The sequence below is a fragment of the Bubalus kerabau genome, chromosome 2 (assembly GCF_029407905.1).
Source record: "Bubalus kerabau isolate K-KA32 ecotype Philippines breed swamp buffalo chromosome 2, PCC_UOA_SB_1v2, whole genome shotgun sequence".
Classification (NCBI taxonomy): domain Eukaryota; kingdom Metazoa; phylum Chordata; class Mammalia; order Artiodactyla; family Bovidae; genus Bubalus; species Bubalus kerabau.
Genome location: NC_073625.1, coordinates 142,883,076 through 142,906,127, shown reverse-complemented (window position 1 = coordinate 142,906,127; position 23,052 = coordinate 142,883,076). Strand labels below are relative to the sequence as shown.

At 41.7% G+C, this 23,052-nt stretch overlaps 1 non-coding gene across 1 annotated transcript; it reads left to right on the top strand.

The window, feature by feature from the left end:
- Window positions 1-405: 405 nt before the first annotated feature.
- On the top strand, window positions 406-478 carry TRNAE-CUC (transfer RNA glutamic acid (anticodon CUC)). The gene has a single exon. It is a non-coding gene; the product is annotated as a tRNA-Glu (tRNA).
- The last annotated feature ends 22,574 nt before the right edge of the window (window positions 479-23,052 follow it).

Sequence of the window (23,052 nt, the reverse complement as noted above, 5' to 3'; positions counted from 1 at the left end):
AGAAAAAAAATGTTAGCAGAACATGTACATGAAAGAAGAGTGGTATCCATTATGTGAAAATAACCCATACAACTCAGTAAGAAACTGACAAATTCAATAAAAGATTTGGAAAAACACTTCACAGAAGAAAGAGATAAAAGTGACATATAAGCAAATGAAATGAAAAGTGCTGTGTTATGGAAATGCAGATTAAAACCACAGTGGGACACAACAACCACGGCTAAAATAAGAAAGACAGCAACAAACATTGGCAAAGATGTGATGCAATCCTAACACATATATTGTTCGTGTAAGTGACTCTCATACATTGTTAATAGAAATGAAAAAATTTTACAACCACTTTGGGAGATGTTCTGGCAGTTTCTTAAAAAGTTAAACATAATTTTTAAAAAATAATCATGAAATTCCCTGGTGGTCCAGTGGTTAGGACTCTGTGCTCTCACTGCTGAGGGCCTGGGTTCAATCCCTGGTCAGGGAACGAAGATCCCACAAGTGATCAGGTGCAGCTCCTCCCTGTGCCTGCCCCAAAAGAGTAAATTTAGTAAGGTAATACACACTAATTTTTTTTTATAATCAGCAATTCTATTCCTGACTATGTACCTGTGGTAAGTAGTACAATGCTCCCCAAAAGGTCAAGGTCCTAATCCCCAGAACCTGTTTTACATACAAAAGAGAATTAAGGCTGCAGATGAAATTAAGGTTGCTAAACACATTGTCCCGCTGCTGCAGCAGCAGCAGCAATGTAATTACAGGATCCTTTAAAGTGGATTGTTGCTCAATTGCAAAGTTGTGCCAACTCTTTGTGACCCCATGAAGTACAGCACGCCAGGCTTCCCGGTCCTTCATTAATTCCCAGAGTTTGCTCAAACTCACGTCCATTAAGTTGGTGATGCCATCCAACCATCTCATCCTCTGTCACCCCCTTCTCCTCTTGCCCTCAATCTTTCGCAGCATCAGAGTCTTTCCCAATGAGTTGGCTCTTAAGGGAGGCAAATGACTAGAATCAGATGTAAGGGTGATTGCAGAATGGTCACAGAATCGCAACAGCGCTGGCTTTCAAGATGGGAAAAGGGGCTGTGAACAAAGGGGCATGGCCTCTAGAAGCTGGGAAATGTAAGGAAACATTTTCCCTTAGACTCTAGAAGGGAACACAGCTCTGCCAGCACCTTGCTTTCAGCCCAGGGAGACCTGTGCTAGATTTCTGACCTGCAGGACTGTAAGATGATACACTGTATTGTAACTTTTGCAGTTTGAGGTGCAACAGCAAAAACCTCTAAGTTTGTGGTTATTTGTTATAGCAGCAATAGAAAGCTAATACGGTACCCAAGGGAAATGAAAGCATATGTCTCAAGAATGTTCTTAACAGTTTTATTCATAATAGCCAGAGATTGGAAATAGCCTGGATCTCTACCAACAGGATAATGGATAAACAAACTGTGGTGTATTCACATAATAAAATATTACTCAACAATAAGAAGGAACAAATTACTCATACACACAACGTGGATGAATTTCAAAACCCTGCTGGGTGAAAGAAGCTGGGCAAATCGATGTGATTTCTTTTATATGAAGTTCTAGAACAGGCAAAACTAATCTATGGTTTTAAAGAAAAAGACCTCTGATTTGCCTTTGGGATAGAGTGACTGTGAGGATTAATCAGGAGGGGACTTAGGGATCTTTTGAGCATTGAGGCAATGTTGTATAGTAGTCCCCTCTTAGAATACAGCCCAAGAACACCAGGGGATACCTGAAACCATGGACAGTACCAAACCCTATATATACTATGTTTTTTTCTGAAACATACATACCTTTGATAAAGTTTAGCTTATAAATTATACATAATAAAAGACTAACAAGATAATTAATAATAAAATAGAAAAATTATAACAATATACTGAAATAAAAGTTATGGGAATGTGGTCTTTCTCTCTCTCTCTCAAACTATCTTATTGTACAAATTTAATGCTTTTTCCATCCTAACTAAGGATTCATCACACACCGTGGCTGTAACTTTTGCAGTTTGAGGTGCAACAGCAAAAGTAGCATGAATTTCTTGTTCCTTCTCTATAATTTCACAGACAGAAGATTCATTCTTATCATAGATCTTAGCAACCTCAGCATGTCACTTTTTTTCTTACCTTATTAAATCAAGAACTTTCACCTTTTCATTTACAGTAAGCATGGTTCAGCTTCTCTTTGGCAGATCCAAATTGCCAGAATCACTACTCTTGCACTTGCTTCACGAAGTAAAGGAAGGGTTACTTGAACAGAAGCACTGCATTACCTGACATCTGACTGCTGAGCCGGCTACTAAGTGACTAATGGGTGAGATATGCTGGACAAAGGGATGATTCCTGTCCAAGGAAAGGTGAGAGGGATAGCACAAAAACCTCATCACACTCTTCAAAACAGACACACTCTAAACATTTATGAATTGTTTGTTTCTGGCATTTTCCATTCAATATGTTTAGATCATAGCTGATCTAGATTACAGAAAAGGAAACTGCAGAAAAGGAAGGACAAGTATCTGTACTTCTGAAATCTCATGGAATAAGCTATGTGGGGAAAAGTTACCATGAGTTGAATTGTATCCCCCAAAAGATATGCTGAAGTCCTGACTTACATAACATGTGAACATGACTTTATTTGGGGAAAAAAAGGTTTGTGCAGATGTATTCAAGTTAAGATGAGGTCATACTGATCTCAGGTGCCTGCAGTGGCTTGAAGCAGGATTTCAGTTCCCAGCCAGAGACTGAAGTCAGGCAGCAGTGAGAGCACTGAATACTAGCCCCTAGGCCACCAGGGTCACAAGAACAGTTGCCAGTGACAAGACCCTGCCTCATTGGTTCTGTAGAAATGAATTCCCATAAAGCGATGGAAAGTAGTAAAACTAGTAAAGTGTTTATTAGGAGGAAAAACAGTACATGTGAACAGACACATGGGTGGGTTCAGAGAGAGTCATGCCCTCATGATTGTTTGAATCACTTGGATGGAGCATTTCTTCCAGGTCTCCTTTGGCCAATCATCTTGCCTTGCCTGGTTCTGAGTCAGTATTTGGTTTTTCTCAGGATCCTCCCATGTGTGCATGCACATCTGTTATCCAGGATGGATTCTAGCAAAGAGGCCTATGCGTAGGTTGACATCACTTATTGTGGGGTAATGCCCCATCCCTTTTGACCTCTGAGGAGCCTTTCTGCTCATGTGTAGTCAATAACATCTGCTTGACCTTGGGCATGAAAAATATGTGGTCTCTTGTCTGGGTAGGGTTCAGCTCCTTTCATGCTCCTACTACTATCTTCATCTTAGACTATCTGTCCACAGGAGACAAACTCTGGCTGCTCAGCCCATCTATCCCCCTGCCTCAACACTGGATTACAGTAGCCTTACATCCAGTGATTGGTGTTTTTACAAGGACACGGGTGCAGAAAAAAGACAGGGAGAACACCACGTGACAACAGAGGCAGAGATTGGGGTGATGTAGCTATAAGCCGAGGAACGCTGCAAGAAGCTAGGAGAGAGGCTTGAAAGAGATTCTCTCTCAGAGCCTCCAAAAGAAACCAATCTTGCCAATGCCTTGATGTCAGATTAGTAGCTTCCAAAACTAAGAGAGAATACATTTCTGGAGTCTAAATTATAATATATATGTGAAGCATTTAAGCGTCTAAAACTAAATTTGAATTGTTGAAACTAAATAGTGGCATATGAGTACAACATTATACAATATATAGTTCTTTAAACTTTTCTATATTTGAAAAGTTTTATAAAATGTTTGAGAAATAATTGTGAAACTTGACTCGTCACTGAGGGTAAAATCAATTTAGTGGGTTAGATTAGCATTTTTCTAAAGCAAAATAGATTAGAAGGGAAGAGAATGCATATAATAAGGACATGTATTTCATTTCAATTATACATAATACATATGCTTATATATAAATGCAAAGGACCATGATATAAAACTATTTTCTTACTGGAAGCCAAGCCAAAACTATTTGAGAAATACTACCTTAGTCTCATAAGCTTCCCAACATCCCATACTGTGTGCGCCGATGTTTTTACACTCACATCTAATCCATGCACCATTTACACAAATTCAGAGTTCTTGTTATGAAAATGCTTGTATATCATCTCTCTTTGATCTGTTATCGCAGTTAATGAGCCACATTCTCCCAGAGTTTCTTCCAAGGGAATTCACAGGGCTCATTGTGAGTCGTATTTATACCTTCAAAATCCCAGGGTAGCTTTTAGTAATTTTCTGCATCATGACACTAAATGAAGCTTAAAAGAATTAGTACAACTCTTACCAGATGCTCTTCATCATTTTTTGGAAGGCAAAGTGATCTAGCCCCTCATTGAAGAGTTTTGCCATAAACCCTGCCGCTAGAGCTTAGCTCAGTCTAGAAATCATGTGAATTCACAGAATTACACCCATCATTTGTATTTAAAGATAACATGAGTCATGTTAGAGAGAATATTTTTTAAAAGATTATTAAGTTGGAAATAGCTATTTTAATCCACTATTGTGCTATATTTAAGTGTTCAATAATGTAATGAGTGTTCAGTTGAGTTCAACCAATATTTATTAACATTCACCTATGTGTTAGGCAAATGCTCTCTCTAGCTTAGAGGATATGGTGATGACTAACACTGATCTCAGCCCTCGAGGAACTCACAGTATGAGAGAACAGGCACATAAATAGCTCATTTCAAGAGGCAGGTGAGTGCCATCCACAGGGCTCTGGAGATGGACAAGTGTTTGGCTAAGCTGGAGTATTCAAGACTTCGGTTGAGCCTTGAATGATGTGAAAAAGTTATCTAAAGAGGAAAGGCTCTGGGCAGAGGTAGGATCTCTTCCTGACTGTTATAAAGAGTGACTCTGGCTGACTATGGACACTGTATTTTCCTGAATGGGGTGCATACTATCAACACCACTTTCCCTATTGTTCACACGATCACCTGGCTTGAAGTAGTATGAGCTCGCCACCATAACATTTCTCTTCCCCACCCATCCCCTTCATCTGCATTCTGTGGAAGGTAGTCTTTATGTACAATCTGCACTTAAGGGTTCACTATCTACATAAATTATTTGGGATTCTCCTGCAAAAGGATCTACTTATTCTTCACCATTTATTTATTCAATCATTTATTTGTATCAGTATGGACTCCTAGACCGTCTATGTTTCAGGTTATAATTCAATACTACTTTGTTGATTTTGTTGCTCAGATTTTTCCAACTTTGGCCACTGAGAACTTTTTCAGTGGACTCTCATGTCTCTTTGACATACCCCTATCATTGTGGGCTTTAATTTTTAGCATTTTCTAACATTTTGGCTCCTGGAATACCGTGTCTACTTTCTCCTCCAGTCTTATAAGCAGCCTTTTCTCCAAGGAGACCTGGTTCCTTTTATGGGAGAATGGTATTGGAAACCAAGATCTGGGTGCAAGATGTGTTCACTACTATTGGGGTGTCATTGCTTCTAGTCTCTCTTAGCCGATAAACCAAGGAGATATATGTGTGAATATATTTTCTTGTGTATATACACATAACTATATGTACTGGATTGGCCAAAAAATTCATTGGGGATGTTGATAGTGGGGAAGGCTATGCATGTAACAGGGACAAGGCGTATATGACAACTCTCTGTACTTTTGCTCAATTTTGCTGTGAATTTAAAATTGCTCTAAAAATAGTATTTTTGGGGTCAACACATAGAAGATATTTGCAAATTATGTATCTGATAAAGATTTGTTCCCAGAGTATTTAAAGAACTCTTACAGCTCAATAATAAAGACAAATCAATTGCAAATGCACCAAAGATTTTAATAGACCCTTTTTCCAAAGAAGAGCTACAAGTAGTCAGTAAGTATTTGAAATTATGCTCAACATGATTAGTCATTAGGTAAATGCAAATCAACACTGCACCAAGATACCACTTCACATCACACTAGGATGGCTATACTAAACCAAAGACAGCATTTGTGAGCTGTGGAGAAATTGGAACCCTCATACATTGCTCTGGGAATGGTAAAATGGTACAGCTGTTTTGGAAAATAGTTTAGCAGCTCTTCAAACGTCAAACAGAGAATTAGCATATGACCTAGAAATTCCACACCTGGGTATATACCCAATATAATTTAAAACAGGTATTTGAACAAAAACTTGTCCACTAAAATTCAGAAACACTATTCACAATAGCAAAGGGTGGAAACAACCCAAATGTCCATCAACAGATGAATGGAAAAACAAAATATTGTGTATCAATACAGTGGAAAATTATCTGGGAATAAAGAGAAATGAAATATTAACACATGCTAGTGTTTTCAATGGATAAACATGGAAAACACTACACTAAGTGAAAGAAGCCAGACACAAAGGCCACATATTGTATGGGTCCATTCATATGAAATGTCCAGAATGTGCAAGTCCTTAGAAATGAAAGATTGGGGTGGTAAGGAGCTGGCTAGAGGGAGCAATAGGGAATGATTGCTAAAAACTATGGAGTTTCTTGGTATGGAAATGAAAATGTTCTGAAATTAGTGTTGAAGGTTGCACAACTCTGTGAATGTACTAAATATTACTGACTTGTATACTTTAAAAGGATGACTCATGATATATGAACTATATCTCAATAAAGCTGTTGTCATTGCTTCTAGTCTCTGGAAAATAACTGACTGGGTTGACAAAAAAATTCAATAGCTGGACTGTGGTAATAGTTTATTAAATTATCCCAGAGATTCCAGAGGTTTATAAGATACTTACCTTTCTTAATAGGTATAGTCAAGTTAAAATAAATGAAGTAAATGCTTGATCTGTGTTTTTAAACAAATTGGAAGTCTACACCCCAGTTCTCTTAACTACACCACAAAAATTATTGTTTGATTTGCTATTTTGGCAAAGCTCACTACATTTTTCTTAATGAAGTTGTCCTTCAGACAGATCCTATCAAGCTAAAAATTGCAGAATTAAATTCTGGTTTATCCTCTAAAATCCTATGGAAAATTTAAATGGCTAAATTTCAGAATAGCTCATTCAAAAGCTGTCTAAAAGGTATAAAGCTATAAGACATAGCCAAATTAAGTGAAAATTTTCTCCCCACTGGATATTTTATTCAAGAATATAATTTAATGACCGGCCATATCCATGAGCTGGTCACTTTATCAATTGCCTCTGAAAAACCCTGGTTGGAGTATCGATCCCCAGTCTGCATCTACTCATCCCAGAGTCTCACTTCTTGTTGCTAGGATACCATTTCTTCGTGATGTCAACCTATTGGAATATTACAAATCTATTTCTAATCAACTTTTTGCTCTGCATGGCTTTAGGAAAAGAAGAAAGCAAGGTCCATGCACACACATAAAAGAGCTTCCAAAATGAATTTAAATCTTTGGTAATAATTCTAAACTAATTTTTAATTTAAAAATAGAAAAACCTGGCTTTATCATTAAAATTGCAAATTTTAGCCTTGTGTATTAGCTTGTCTATAAGTGGGAGGGGATGTCATATCACAGAATCCTTTTCTTCCTTCTAAAATGGCTGACTTTTTTCTCTCTCCCTCAAAGATGAGACTTCCAGGGTACAAAGTCCTCCTTTAGAGGAGATTCATTTTCTTATGTCTTAGGACTTCCTGATTCAAAACTAAAAACTGAAACAATCTGTTTTCCTGGCTTCTAAGACTGACAGATGAGAAGGTTTAAAACATTGATATTATTCAACTTATTTTTATTCCAGTTAATTAAATTCAGTGATGTGTATTGAACAGCCTCTATGCACAACTGTTACTAACCAATGTGGAGAGTGTAGAGATGAATTGGCAACAGTCACTATCTTCAAGACAGTCATAGATATATCAAGAAATGGACACGTGCTCAATATCCAGGGTCAGTCTCCGAGGAGCAGGGACTGAGTCACTCCAGGCCCAGTGGGTGGAGTCCCAACACCTGCTCTGGGGTCTGTGGAAACAGAACCTGCATTGGTTAGGTATTGATCCAAAGAAGCAAGTAGGTATGCAGCATCGTCAGGTATTAGAGAAGCACCAGAGTAACAGCTGGTCACCAGACAAGAGAGAAGCCAATGTGTGAAAATAGATTCACAGGACAGGGCACAGCTGGGCACTCCTAGGTGCTGCCTGTGGCCTCTGCCCTGGACACTGACTGAGGGGGCTGTTAGAGGAGACTATGAGCCAACACTGATTCACTGATACTGTGGGGCGGGGCAACTCTATGCGATGGGAGACTAGCTGGGGTTCAAGAAAGCTTTGCCAGCAGCGTGAGAGCTAAACTACCCCACCACCTGACTTTCACCTGGGCTCATTTTAGAATCTCTGGCCCTGCCATTCTTGACCTGTCACTGCCTAAATGGATCTTGAGTTTTTGAAGCCCCAGTAAGGGCATGATTAATTGAAATTTTAGGCCTTTTGACGCCCCACCCCCCAGTCATGATACCCATCCCACAACTGGGATAGTCCCCTTACAACTCATCCAGTAGTCTCTGGCTTCTTTTTACACCCTTCCCTCAAGTCCAAGCCCACCCAGCTTCCGTTCCTGGTTGTGAATATTTTGTCTATCTATTGCTACATTTAAACTTGACCTTAAATTTATTTTTTAAAGATTTTTTTTTAATGTAGACTAAAGTCTTTATTGAATTTGTTAAAATATTGCTTCTGTTTTACTTTTTGGTTTTTTGGCCACAAGGTATGTGGGATCTTAGCTCCCAAATCAGGGATCAAACTGGCACCCTCTGTATTGGAAAGCGAAATCTTAACCACTGAACAGCCAAGAAAATCCCTCAAATCTGCCTTAAATTTAGTGGCTTAAATCATCAACCATTTTAGATACCTCATTCTTTTGTAGGTCAGGCATTTGAGCAGCATTTGGCTGGGCAAGTCTTCTGCTCCACTGGGGTTACTTGGTGGTATTCAACTAGCAGATGGACTAGCTTAGAGAGACCAAGACAACTGGAAGGCTGGCTCAGGGAGTTTTCATTGCACATAGTCTCAGGGCCTCTCCATATGATTCCCCAGCAAATCAGTCATATTTGCTACATGAGATCCAAGGACTGCAAGAAAGCACAATAGAAGCTGCTAGTCCTTTTAAAGGTTAAGCCTGGCACTGGCACAGCATCACTCCTGCCATATTCTATTGCTCAAAGCAATTACAGGGCAGGCTGGATTCAAAGATAAAGGGAACAGACTCTAACTCTCACTGGGAGAAGTGTCAGGGAATGTCCATCAAATTTGTGAAGGTTCCCATATGTCTCACTGCCAACTGTATTCAGATTATGACCACAGACATCTTAAATAAAGCACTTTAAACTGCATCTTGTTATTCCTGATTTGAGAATCATCAGTTAGAAATGGAATGCTGGGGGACTTCCCTGGTGGCCTAGTGGATAAGACTCTGCACTTCTACTGCAGGGGGCACAGGTTCAGTCCTTAGTTGGGGAACTAAGATCTTGCATGCCACACAGTGCAGTCAAAAATTAAAACCAACAAACAGAAGCAAAAAAAAAAAAAAAAAAAAACAGAAATGGAATGCTGAGAATCCTAGCAGGAAGACCAGCACTGGCACACAGCTAGGGTGTCCACAGGCTTTGCTCTTTAGTTGCCCCACTTGTCCCTAGACTGCTGTGCACAGTGAAGTCTCAGGCTAAAGCATCATTCTCCCTTCCAGGCATTAAAGTCTGAGTCCCTCACACCAGGAGGGTTATAAATCGCAAACATGAGATTGGATTTTGCAACAGAATTGGTGTTGAAAATCCTTTGGCAGTGACTCCTTCTCGCCTTGTCTATTTTTTTTTTCAGAGGAGCATCTGTCAGGGGGTTGGGGTGTCCTTCTGTGCTTATGTTTGTTTCCCTCCTGGTTAAGGCCACGCCACTGCACCCCAGGCTGGCTGTGATCCTCCTGGAGCTATTCCAGGAGTTCGTGTCCAGGCCTTGTGCCCAGGGTTGCAAGAGGGTAAAACCACCATATAGAAATTCCCCTGGAAAAGTCCCATGGACTGTGTCCAGGAGACCCTCCTACTGAATTTCACTTTCTAGAGATGATTCTGTTGGTGAGGTTCCAGCTCCCACGTGATTTGTCACTCCAGAAGGCACTCATGCCATCTGTGTAAAATTGCCCAACTGAAGCACAGAGGGATAGAGTACATTGTGGGGAGAGGATTTTAAAGGACTCTGGACATATTACTGAATAATGTATGTTACTTTTATGCACATCTTTAAAGTAGAAAAATAGTAAGCATCATTTGCAGCGCTCACACACACAAAGCACTTCTGCAGTTTAATCTCATGGGAACCTCACTTGGTACTTTGTGAAGTGGGGCCTATTGTGCAGTTGATGAAGTTCAGACCACACATCAACTGCTTAAGGTCACCCAGGTCTTTTGTAATCAAAGTATACATCATGGGGACTTCCCTGGTAATCCAGTAGTTAAGACTCTGTGTTTCGAGCAGAGGACACAGGTTTGAGTCCCTGGTAGGGGAACTAAGATTCTACATACTGCATGGTGCAGCCAAAAAAAAAAATTATACATAATGACTTTAAAGTAGAAAAAAGATAATGTTCTCTTTTTACTGTTTAATAGAAGCCTGTGCATCATAATGAAGAGCAGCTCCGGCTTATTGCAACTAGAGAAAGCTGGGGCACAGCAACGAAGACCCAGTGCAGCCAAAAAAAACCCCAAAAGGTGCCCTTAGGAAACAGAAGCTAAAGGACATTTACATTCAAGAGGAAAGTGATTGATTGAAGGATAAATAACAGATTCAAAGAGCTGAGGCCCTCCAACTGCAGAACACCTCAGCTGGGACTGACAACTCACAAACCCTTATCCCTCCTCTCCCTCTGAGGCCTGATTGAGCAACTATTCCTGGGGTCCCACAGGGCTTGGCCATAGGGCTGATGGTCCAATTCACCTATGCCCACAAAGTACCCTCACAATAAACCTATTATTTAAAATGGATTTAGGGTCGATTTTTTTGCTTCCCAAGAGAGTAACTCAACAAGTGTAGTGAAAACTCACAAGCATATTTCTTACAAATCAAACATAAGATGAAAAAAACATCAATGCTCTTAAAAGCCTGGTTTATTATTATAAGGCTCCAAGCCATTGTGACAAGAGAGACTTAAGACAACACACATTAAAGAAGTGATCCTTTTTACACCTTTTACTTAGCTACTCTAGTGATGCCACTAACAAGACCACATCATCAGAATCAAGCCTCTATTTTCAACCCAGAGCCCAAGAGAGTGTTCTACATATAGGACACATTCGATTAATGCTAACCACTGCAGGTGATAGAAAATATTGACTATATAATCTACCAGAAATTATAAGTCAAGGGTGGTACCACCCTCTCAAAGGGCACCTGAAACCTAGTTGGGACACTTTTACTTGTCATTAGCTTCTTCTGTTGGCACTAAATGGGAGAGACTCAAGAATGCTAAAATTCCTGCTCACTACAGTCCCACACAATGAAGAATTAATCTGATAGAAATGTATATCCTACTACCCTTAAGAAACACTTAGACCATCACACATATGCACGTGGTAACCAACCTAAAAACTGCAATCTGTGGCCTGATCCATGGTCAGACAACAGAACAGCACTTTTTTTAAACCATGATTATTCCAGAAAATTCATTTACTTGCTAATTTGGCTCTAGACCAGTCCCAGTACTTTTATTTGGCCTCTGTCATGAAAGATAGCACACTCCTTTCCAGGACTAGAGACAAGAAGACAGGTTTGTCAAGATAAGAAAAGAAAACATATTTCACTTAGCAGTTTGTTAACTCAGTTTATTACTTGTGAATGCTGAGTCTCCTGGTATGCAGGCCTCCATTTGCCCTGTGACCCAGGCCCTACGTAAGTTAGGGGTAGGCCCACTCACACCCTGACCTGCTAGTTTGGGTGTAACTAAAAATAAATAAACAAATAGAGCCTGTCATATGATTCAGAAAAATAATACCTACCTTTACTTTGCATAATTTGTCTACTATTTAAATTGTGTTCTCCCAGGGGAAACTGTGGAAAGGATCTCTTTTCCAGATCACACAGGCAGATGCCCTCACATTCAGACTGGGGGAACTGTAGTTTTGTTTTTTTTTTTAAGGTTTATACATTTTTCAGAGGTTCCTTGGAAGTCTGTGCCTCTGCTTTTTAAATGTCTGCCTCCAATCCTGATTTGAGAAAACTAGTGTCTTTGTTCATAAGTGAACAACATGTTCCTTTATGTTTGATGAAATAGCTGCTTGACAAACATGGTTCCTTTTATCCCTCATACATTAAAGTACACAGATTGAAAGTCTAATCATTGCCTTGTTTTTTAATGGCATTAAGAAAAGTTTCTCAAGTAAATTAAAGCTTGCTAACATTTCTATCACTTCATGGGAAATAGATGGGGAAACAGTGGAAACAGTGTCAGACTTTATTTTTTGGGCTCCAAAATCACTGCAGATGGTGACTGCAGCCATGAAATTAAAAGACGCTTACTCCTTGGAAGGAAAATTATGATCAACCTAGATAGCATATTCAAAAGCAGAGACATTACTTTGCCAACAAAGGTCCATCTAGTCAAGGCTATGGTTTTTCCAGTGGTCATGTATGGATGTGAGAGTTGGACTGTGAAGAAAGCTGAGCGCCAAAGAATTGATGCTTTTGAACTGTGGTGTTGAAGAAGACTCTTGAGAGTCCCTTGGACTGCAAGGAGATCCAACCAGTCCATTCTGAAGGAGATCAGCCCTGGGATTTCTTTGGAAGGAATGATGCTAAAGCTGAAACTCCAGTACTTTGGCCACCTCATGCGAAGAGTTGACTCACTGGAAAAGACTCTGATGCTGGGAGGGATTGGGGGCAGGAGGAGAAGGGGATGACAGAGGATGAGATGGCTGGATGGCATCACTGACTTGATGGACGCGAGTCTCAGTGAACTCTGGGAGTTGGTGATGGACAGGGAGGCCTGGCGTGCTGCGATTCATGGGGTCGCAAAGAGTCAGACACGAATGAGCGACTGAAATGAACTGAACTGAACATTTCTATCAGATGATAGGAAGGGAAACATTTTTTTCCCTTCCTTTAAGATCTTGTCTGGTGACCAGAAATGTTAATTTCAATTCTGTTTCAAACTCAGAGCAAATTTTTCTTTATGTCAGGTTAAAGCTTCCATTTCTATTTTCTTCCTCTGATCACCTTGAAGGTAAATAAATAAAACAATGTGATTAAATTTTCTTTTTTTGCTTTGAGCCTTAATTCATAGAATACTTTTCCTACTTCTTTAAAAAGCACCTAAAATAACTTTTTCTTTTTCTCAAAAATCTTAACTGTAGCTTCTACTCAGTAATCATCTTAAAAAAAAAAAAAGTCATGTGTTGTTATGGCAATTGCCCACTTGATTTCAAACTGCAATGTGACTATTTCCTATTGCTTTCAAGCTGGAAAAAAAAGGTGTCATGTCTCTGGTCTGTAGCTCAAAGTCAGAGTGCTAGATTAGAATTTAGGAAACAGCTTAGACATCAGCTTGATGTGGGATCCCCTGGATTCTAGCCTCTTCCTCAGAGCAAAAGACTTACTTGTGTGGGGTCACCTCCAGCTCAGAAGGTCTGTAATTCCACAGGTTAACCTCTCCAGCCTAGAGAAAATCTACAGAAAGTTTCAGAGGCTCAGTCCAGTGTATATATCAGGGAAACAGCTGTTTTTCTCCTGTATTACTCTCCAAGAGAGAGGTAAAGTCAGAATGAGATAAATACAGAACAAGATGATTCACCACAGAATCTCTTGGAAGTAGAGATTTCCTAATAATATGAACTATTTACGTATGCCCTATATGCCAGAAACTGTTCTAAGAGTTTTACCAAGTTGGCCAAAAAGTTCTTTTGAATTTTTCCACAAGATCTTCTGACCTTACGGAAAACTACGAATGAACTTTTGGGCCAATCCTATATATGGATTAACTCATTTAATCCTCACCACAACCCTATTAGGTGGACAATAGTATTGCATTGCTGCTGCTGCTGCTAAGTCGCTTCAGTCGTGTCCAACTCTGTGCGGCCCCATAGACAGCAGCCCACCAGGCTCCCCATCCCTGGGATTCTCCAGGCAAGAACACTGGAGTGGGTTGCCAATTACCAGCTCACAAAAACAGAAATTGATATAACTGATGCTAAGTGACTTATCTAAAAACATTCAATTGTCAGCGGTGGCATTGGGAGTTGAACCCAACTTGACATGTGGTTCCAGAGCCCAGGTGCCACAGTAATCACGTTCCACCTATAAACAAGTAGACTGGAGTAGGAGGAAATGTATATTTGGAGTCTGAAAGTGAAAGTGAAGTCGTTCAGTCATGTCCGCTTCTTTGTGACCAGGTTCCGTGGTCCATGGGATTTTCCAGGCAAGAGTACTGGAGTGGGCTGCCATTTCCTTCTCCAGGGGATCTTCCCAAAATTGTGTTGAAATCCTGAGTCCACCATGTCCTAGTTCTATTATCTCGGGGACTGATAGCCTCCCACAACTTCAGCTATCTATCAGCAAGATCTACCTTCAAAGGCTAGTGGTAAGGTTTTAACTAGATAATGCATGAAAAAGTATTTTGTACACCTTAGAGCCTTAAGCAAACAGTAACAACGAGTCTATCTTTGGTAGATAATACCTAAAAGTAGCAGTTTCATTAACCAAACTTAAAGTCATCAGCTAAAAAGATAGGCTGTAAAAATAGAGACTTCAATTTCTTTTTTGAAGGAGAAGAGATGACAGCCAAGGATAGAGAAAAATCATGCATTTTAGGGGCAGTGAATCTTCCCAAGAGCCTAAAATAACACTACTTTGCCTGAACCAAAATAAGAGATAAAATGGCTTCCAAGTCACTTCTTTCAAATCATCTCAGTGCCATTAAATGAATTTGGACAGGACCCATGGATCAGTGAAATGGTAGGAGACTCAATCAAAAGCCTGAATCAAGAGTTATAAGACTCTAAGTGACAAAACACAGAAATATCCAACACTTGGCTTGGCCTGGCTTTCTGGTGGTCAGCTCCTCTCTTGACCTTCAAACTCACCCCAGAAATATCCTGTTAGTTGGCTTGTTAGAGTCAGGAAACCTTCAGTAGGCATTCTTCCATCTTCCCTTCTTTCTTTGTTTTTCTTTCCCAGGGGTCCCAATGATTCAATCTTTTTCTTTCCACTTCAAGACTGTCCATTTTGTCTCCGACTCTGTCTTTGAGCTTCTTCTTCTCTTCAGAGAAGAGAAATGCTGTGAGGACCTCCCTGGTGGTCCAGTAGTTAAGAATTCACTTCACTTGTCAATGTAGGGGACATGGGTTCAATCCCTGGTCTGGGAAGATGCCACATGCTGCGGGGCAACTACAACTACTGTAGCCTGTGCCCTAGAGCCCGTGCTCCATACAAGAGCAGCCGCTGCAATGAAAAGCCCACGTGCTGCAACTAGAGAGTGGCCCTCACTTGCTATAACTAGAGAAGCCCATGAACAGCAGTGAAGACCCAATGCAGCCAAAAATAAATTAATTAATTAAAAAAAAAAAAAAAAGAAACGCTGTGACAGAGGACATAGTCTCCCAAGCCTTCCTTTCCTTTCTCATCCTCAAAGTAAACATTTAGGCCTCTTTCATCTTGAGAATTTTAACACTAACCAGTTAGGAGAAACAGTCATGGGTAACAAACAGATCTTAAAATTAGCTCATGTTACATCATCACTGATTCTTCCTTCTTCCCAAATGTACGGGAACCTGCCCAGAGAGCTCACTTCTCAAAGACAGTGCATGCTAAACTGGACCATGCACCCCAGGCCAGTTCTGCAGATTCTGGGCCCTGCAAGCCACTTCCAAGATTTGGTTTCCAATGCCAACCCCTTATCTACTTTCCAGGTAGATGGCTCTAATTTTTTCTACATAAGAAAAGTTCCTTCTCCCTTGGCTGCCCAGCAAGTATTCCCCTAGTATCAGGTAGGTCTGCCCCACCCTACAGAGTCCTCTTCCTCCTTCCCTGAGCTCCCTTTGTCTCAGGCTCCCACCTTCTCCCTGTTTGAATCCTTTTCTATGAGTTCCAGCTGCAACAGCCACTCACAGAGGACCGTTACATCTTATTTCGTTTAGAGTGGCCCTTCTTGGTTTCAACTGGAGACTTTTCTTTTTTTTTAACTTTTCTAAATTATGAAAGACATACATGCTCATTTCGATAAGTCAAACAATACAGAGAAGAGGTTCTTTAAAAACTCGTATTCTTCTCACCTTCTAGCCAATCCCATTCTAATGACCTAACCAATGATATCAGTTTGCTATGGAATTATCCCTCCCACCTTTCAAAACTGGATATTTTTCACATTTATAACTATTCTTAATTGTTTTGGAATCACAGATCTCTCTGAGGGTCTGATAGAAGCTATGGACACTCTTCCCAATGCCTGCACGAATGCACACACACAATTTTGCATTTAATTTCAAGGATTTTGCGGTAATAATTCCAATGCTTCCAGTTTCTGAGCTTTCTTGCACACACATACTCTCAGGCGCTAGTCCTGGGATCCTTGAAGCTTATGCTTATTCCCCCAAGAGTTGTAAAACAAATGCAACTTTTTGACTTGACCCTCCTACAGGGAGACCTTCTCATTCTGGAATCTCTCACTGGAGTCCCAGTTTCTGTCTGAGGAAGCCCTGTAATCTGCAGCTCATTTTGAGGACCAGAAAATAAGGAGAACTAAACTGAATGCGAAACTAGTCCTAATGGCCTTGGAAAGATTGGAGACAGGTACTGATGGGGCCCAATGAGAAAACAGTCGGGAACTTGAGGTGATAGTTCCCTGAGGAGAAGGTACTAGAAAGAAATCTGTGTGTTTAATCTAGGTTGGTGACTAGCAGCACTATACATAGTAGAGTGTTTAGGACTTGGAGTCAGATAAGCAACACCAGTTGCTTATCTCCTATGTGACTTTAGGCAGGTTGTTTAACTTCCCCAACCTTTATTTTCCAGATAATATATTAGACATTTTAATAACCTACCTAGACTTTCCTGGTGTCTCAGTGGTAAAGAATCCATCTGCCAATGCAGGAGACTCGGGTTTGATCCCTGGGTCAGGGAGATCCCTGGAGGAGGAAATGGCAACCCACTCCAGTATTCTTGCCTGGAGAATTCCATGGGCAGAGGAGCATGGTGGGCTACAATCTGTGGGGTCACAAAGAGTCAGACAAAGAGTTGTTTAGTCAGAGCAACTAAACAACAATCATCAGTCAGTTCAGTTCAGTCACTCAGTTGTGTCTGACTCTTTGTGACCTCATGGACTGTAGCATGCCAGGCTTCTCTGTTCCTCACCAACTCCCAGAGCTTGCTCAAACTCATGTCCATCGAGTCAGTGATGTCATCCAACCATCTCATCCTCTGTCATCCCCTTCTCCTCCTGCCTTCAATCTTTCCCAGCATGAGGGTCTTTTCAAATGAGTCAGTTCTTCACATCAGGTGGCCAAAGTATTGGAGTTTCAGCTTCAGCATCTTTCCTTCCAATGAATATTCAGGATTGATTTCCTTTAGGATGGACTGGTTGGATCTCCTTGCAGTCCAAGGAACTCTCAAGAGTCTTCTCCAAGACCACAGTTCAAAAGCATCAATTCTTCGTTACTCAGCTTTCTTTATATTCCAACTCTCACATCCATACATGACTACTGGAAAAACCATAGTTTTGACTAGACAGAACTTTGTTGGCAATGTAATATCTCTGCTTTTTAATATGCTATCTAGGTTGGTCATAGCTTTTCTTGCAAAGAGCAAGCATCTTTTAATTTCTGGCTTCAATCACCATCTGCAGTGATTTTGGAGCCCCAAAAAATAAAGCCTGTTTCCATTGTTTCCCCATCTATTTGCCATGAAGGGATGGGACTGGATGCCATGATCTTAGTTTTCTGAATGTTGAGTTTGAAGCCAACTTCTTCACTCTCCTCTTTCACTTTCATCAAGATGCTAAAGAGTTCTTCGCTTTCTGCCATAAGGGTAGTGTCATCTGCGTATCTGAGGTTATTGATATTTCTCCTGGCAATCTTGATTCCAGCTTGTGCTTCATCCAGCCCAGCATTTCACATGATGTACTCTGTATATAAGTTAAATAAGCAGCATGACACTATACAGCCTTGACGTACTCCTTTCCTGATTTAGAACCAGTCTGTTGTTCCATGTCCAGTTCTAACTGTTGCTTCTTGACCTGACTACAGATTTCTCAGGATGCAGGTAAGGTGGTCTGGTATTCATATCTCTTGAAAATTTTTCCACGGTTTGTTGTGATCCACACAGTCAAAGGCTTTGGCATAGTCAATAAAGCAGAAGTAGATGTTTTTCTGGGAAACAACAATAATAACCTACCTCACTAGAAGTGTTGTGAAACTCATGGAAGCAATGTGTTCAGAGGAGCCCTGGAGTTCTAGGAAATACTGAGGAAGCATCAACAGTGCTTCTTATTAAAATAATGCCAGAGAAATGTGCATTTCTGAATGGGAATAGCCCAAAAAGTTCAGAATAAAAAATGATAAAATAATCAGGTTTCTCTGTCAAGCATGTCAAAGCACCTTGTATAAATCAAGATGTCTTATTTAGGGTGAAAGTTGGGTGATCTCTCTTAGAGAAAGAAGGGTGCTCAGAGTTCCCCAGAGCTCCAAAGATTCCCCTCAGGAAGAAGAAAAAAATCGACAGAAACCTTTCAATATCTCCTTCCCAAGCAAAAGGTTCAGAGTAATGACAAGACATGGGGGAGCCCAGGAAGGATCATAAATGGTGACTTCTATTCAACTCTATTCCTTTCTGGCAGTACTGGTGCTCCTGTGATTAATATGTCTTTGTATTGTCATCCTCCGAGAAACAGCTCTGGGAGAGGCTCTGTTTAGGAAGCACATACATGAGCTTTCAGTCTTAATACAGTTGAAACGCAAATGCTAGAATGCTAGAGAAAAACTTTGAGACTTGCCAAGAATCACTGGACACAGTGCTCCAAACAGTACCATGTAAGTAGCAAACTCTCACAGTCGTGAGATTGGCCTATGCTTGTTTCTTTCCTGAGGAAGAGATCGATTTGGGATTTCAATTCCAGGACTGAAAGCCTTTGGCTGCTCAGCCAGTCCTTCCTTTGGGGAGATCGAAGTCAGTGGCCAATTTGACTCTAAGACTGGATTTAGGACACCTCAGAGATGCATAAATACTGCACAAAATATATTTGAATACATATTCTATGGTCATATTGTCTCCAGACTGACACCACAGAAACACTTGTGTCTACTCATAGGTAAAGGAGACAGGACAGAGAGGAGAGGCAACTCAACTGGATGCTGAGCTAGTTGCCTGGTCCTATGGGGCTGGGGTGAGCTGCACACCAACAACCTGACCACGCCAAAACCCATGTCTCCATCTCAAAAATGGAATCCCTCCAAAGGATAGTAAATCAGAGACATCTACAAAATGGACCGATGTTTCTCAGGTGGCTCAATGGTAAAGAATCTGCCTGCCAAGCAGGAGACGCAGGTTGAATCCCTGGGTCAGGAAGATCCCCTGGAGAAGGAAATGGCAACCCCCTCTAGTATTCTTGCCTGGGAAACCCCATCAACAGAGGAGCCTGGTGGGCTACAGTCCATGGAGTTACAAAGAGTTACAGCTTAATGACTAAACAGCAGCAGCAGCATCAAGTGGACTAATCATCCTGCAGTCAGGATTAAAAGGACTAAAAGCCTTAGACGTGTAGTGTGCTCAGCCCCCCAGACATGGAACAATCATGGGGCTCTTCCAGTGTGACCCTGAATTCCAGCTACATTCCTTCAATAGCAACTGGGCTTACCCTTGACCCCACAGTTGGCATGTCTGTCACTTCAGACACAGTGTCTTCACCATCTCTGCTCCCTGCTGTAAAGGACTCATGCAAGACCTGGATGTCTTTTCATGAACCCTTATAGCTCCCTTCTTCAGACAGTTGTGCAGCCAAAAAGCATCTGCCTCTTTTCTCCAAATGTCATTTCTCCATCTTCTAACAACTACATCCTTTCCAGTCTCACACAGACACAGACACAGACACAGACACACACACACACACACACACGGAGGGGGAGAGAAAGACAAATAAATTCCAGGGAAGTGTTACATCTTTCAGGGTGGTGGTAGGATTTGTTATTGTGACTACATTCCCAAATTATAAATCCTAGGAAGAGAACAAAATTAAATCAGAATGTCTCTGTAATAAGTTATCAAGTTGGAAAAACACTCTACTTTTAATCTAGAGGAATAAAAATGGAAGCAATCCACACCACCTCCCTAGCCTTGTTTCAGGCATGGTGTCTCGGGGAAACCCAGAGCCAGGCTGCCTGGGTTCTGCTATGGATTAGCTGTGTCACACTAGGCAAGCTGTTAAACCTCTCTGTGCCCCAGCTTTCATTTACAAATAATACTAAGTACTAGTACTAATCCACAGAGTTATCCTGAAGGCTGAATCAAATAACATCTGTAAACCACCTAGCATAGTGCCTGAGACACAATAAGCTCTGTGCGTAACAGCTCTAATTAAGGTGAACTTGGCTTCAGAGGTTGATTTGTTTCAACAAGGATAATTAAAATCTACTTGAGAGGGAGGGAGAACAAAATGGCAGAGGAGTAGGTGGACATGGATTTCATCACTCTCCACGGATGCATCAGGAATACACCTTTAGACACAGACGTGCATCCAGAACACCAGCTGAGAGTGGACAGGAGTACCTGACCGGTGGCAAAGAATATATAGAACCACGCAAAACTCGGTAGGATGAAGGAACTAGGAGGGAAAATGGGAGTGTTAGTAGGACTGGACCTGCCCTCAGCAGGTGAAGGAACTAAAGCAGGGGTCTGGTCCCCACAGCGGGGCAATTGTCTGAGTCAGAGGAGAAACTTTCAAGGCAGAGACTGAAACAGCTGATCTGTGACAGCCTAAATGGAATAAGAATCAAACAGTCCTTGCCGCAGCCATACATATCCTGGACAGGAACGCTGGTCTCCTGGAAGGGGCAGCGGTTGGGAGCTGGCAGCTTAGGGATTGTGGAGCAATCCCAGGGTGAGGGCTGCTGTTGACTGCGGAGAGACAGATTGAAGGGATGTGAGGGAGGAGATCGTGGTGGGAAATGCTGGTGGAGGAAAGCCAGGCAGCCATGGAAGCAAGGCGATACTGCTGAGTCATGCACAGAGGGTGGAGCCACCACCATAGCCTCGCTCTGCCCACATGCCAGCATGAGCAGCTGAACAATAGAGAGGCTGGCCCATCAAACGCCTGACGCACTGAACTACAGAGTAGGAGCCCACCCGGGGTGCCCCTTTAAGTGCCTGACATGCTGAACCACAGAGAAGGACCCCAGGCAAGGAGCCCTCTAAGTGCCTGAACAGGCAGAGCTACAGAGAAAGACTGGCCAAAGAGGCCTTCTGATCACCAGTTATAAGAGGCTCAAAAAAAGACTCTGATAGGGCCGTAACTCCTGTGGTGCAGGCAGTCCATGTCCCTGCACACTTGGCACTGGCAGGGTTCCTACAAGCCAACCAGCTGCACCACCTTCACCCTCAACTCTCACTGGGGCAGAGCTTCCACAGGCAAGAAGTCTTGCATCTATGCCTGCAGGGTCACTTCGGTCGTGTCCAACTCTTTGTGACCCTGTAGACTGTGGCCTGCCAGGCTTCTCTGTCAGAGAGGGGGTTCTCCAGGCAAGAATACTGGAGCGTATTGGCCAATACTGGTTGCCATACCCTTCTGTGCAGTGCTTAGTCAGTTGTGTCCGACTGTTTGCGAACCCACAGACTGCAGCCCTCCAGCCTCCTCTGTCCATGGGATTCTCCAGGCAAGAATACTGGAGTAGGTTGCCATGCCCTTCTCCAGAGGATCTTCCCAACCCAGGAATCGAACCCAGGTCTCCTACATTGCAGGCAGATTCTTTACCATCTGAGCCACTAGGGATACCCTTCTAGGGCACTATATTACCTGCTGCCATAGCCACCAACCCCCCTGAGTACGGGGTGCTGCCAGAACCCCTGTGACCCAAGCAGCTGCACCACCTTCACACCTGGCCCTCTCAGGGGCAAACCCAAGCCCTCCAGGGCAGCTTCAGGAGGTAAACCCCAGTGGATAACCCACATGTAGAGAGGGAAATAAAACCACAATTGAAACCCAGGGGCAGTGTAGCTAAGGAAGAAGACCCAAAACCTTCCCACCAGCTGTACAAGCTGCAGATTAAATCCACACCATCAACTAAGCAGACTCTGTGTCTATGGAATATATAAAAGGCCATCGAGAGCTCCCACAAAAGAAAACACACTAGCTCTGATAGCTGTGGACGTTGGAGGCAAGAACACACAGGAGTAGAATCAGATTCGAATCTGAGCTGCCCCCACAGCAGATCCAGAGTTCAGCAGAGCGTTGGAGGGCATCCTAGGGAGTTAAGGTGGACTGTGACTGCCAGCGAAGGAAAGGACAGCAGTGACTCAAGAAAAACATTTACTAATCTTATGTTTTGACTTGTTCTCTAGATTCTTTTGGAATTTTTTTCTGTTTTCCTTTTCTTCCCCCCTCTGTTGTAATTGTCAGTTTTATTGGCACTTAAAAAATGCAATTAAGCTTTTAAGCTTTTTTTTTTTTTTCTCAGTCACATTTTTTATTTTTGTCACAAACCTCCGCCTCTATGTTGGGCTTTTGCAGTTCTGTGGAGTTTTTCTCTCTTTTTTTTCTTTTCTCTTTTTTTTAATTTTTTTATTTTTTAAATTTTATTTTATTTTTAAACTTTACATAATTGTATTAGTTTTGCCAAATATCAAAATGAATCCGCCACAGGTATACATGTGTTCCCCATCCTGAACCCTCCTCCCTCCTCCCTCCCCATTCCATCCCTCTGGGTCGTCCCAGTGCACCAGTCCCAAGCATCCAGTATCGTGCATCGAACCTGGACTGGCAACTCGTTTCATACATGATATTTTACATGTTTCAATGCCATTCTTCCAAATCTTCCCACCCTCTCCCTCTCTCACAGAGTCCATAAGACTGTTCTGTACATCAGTGTCTCTTTTGCTGTCTCGTACACAG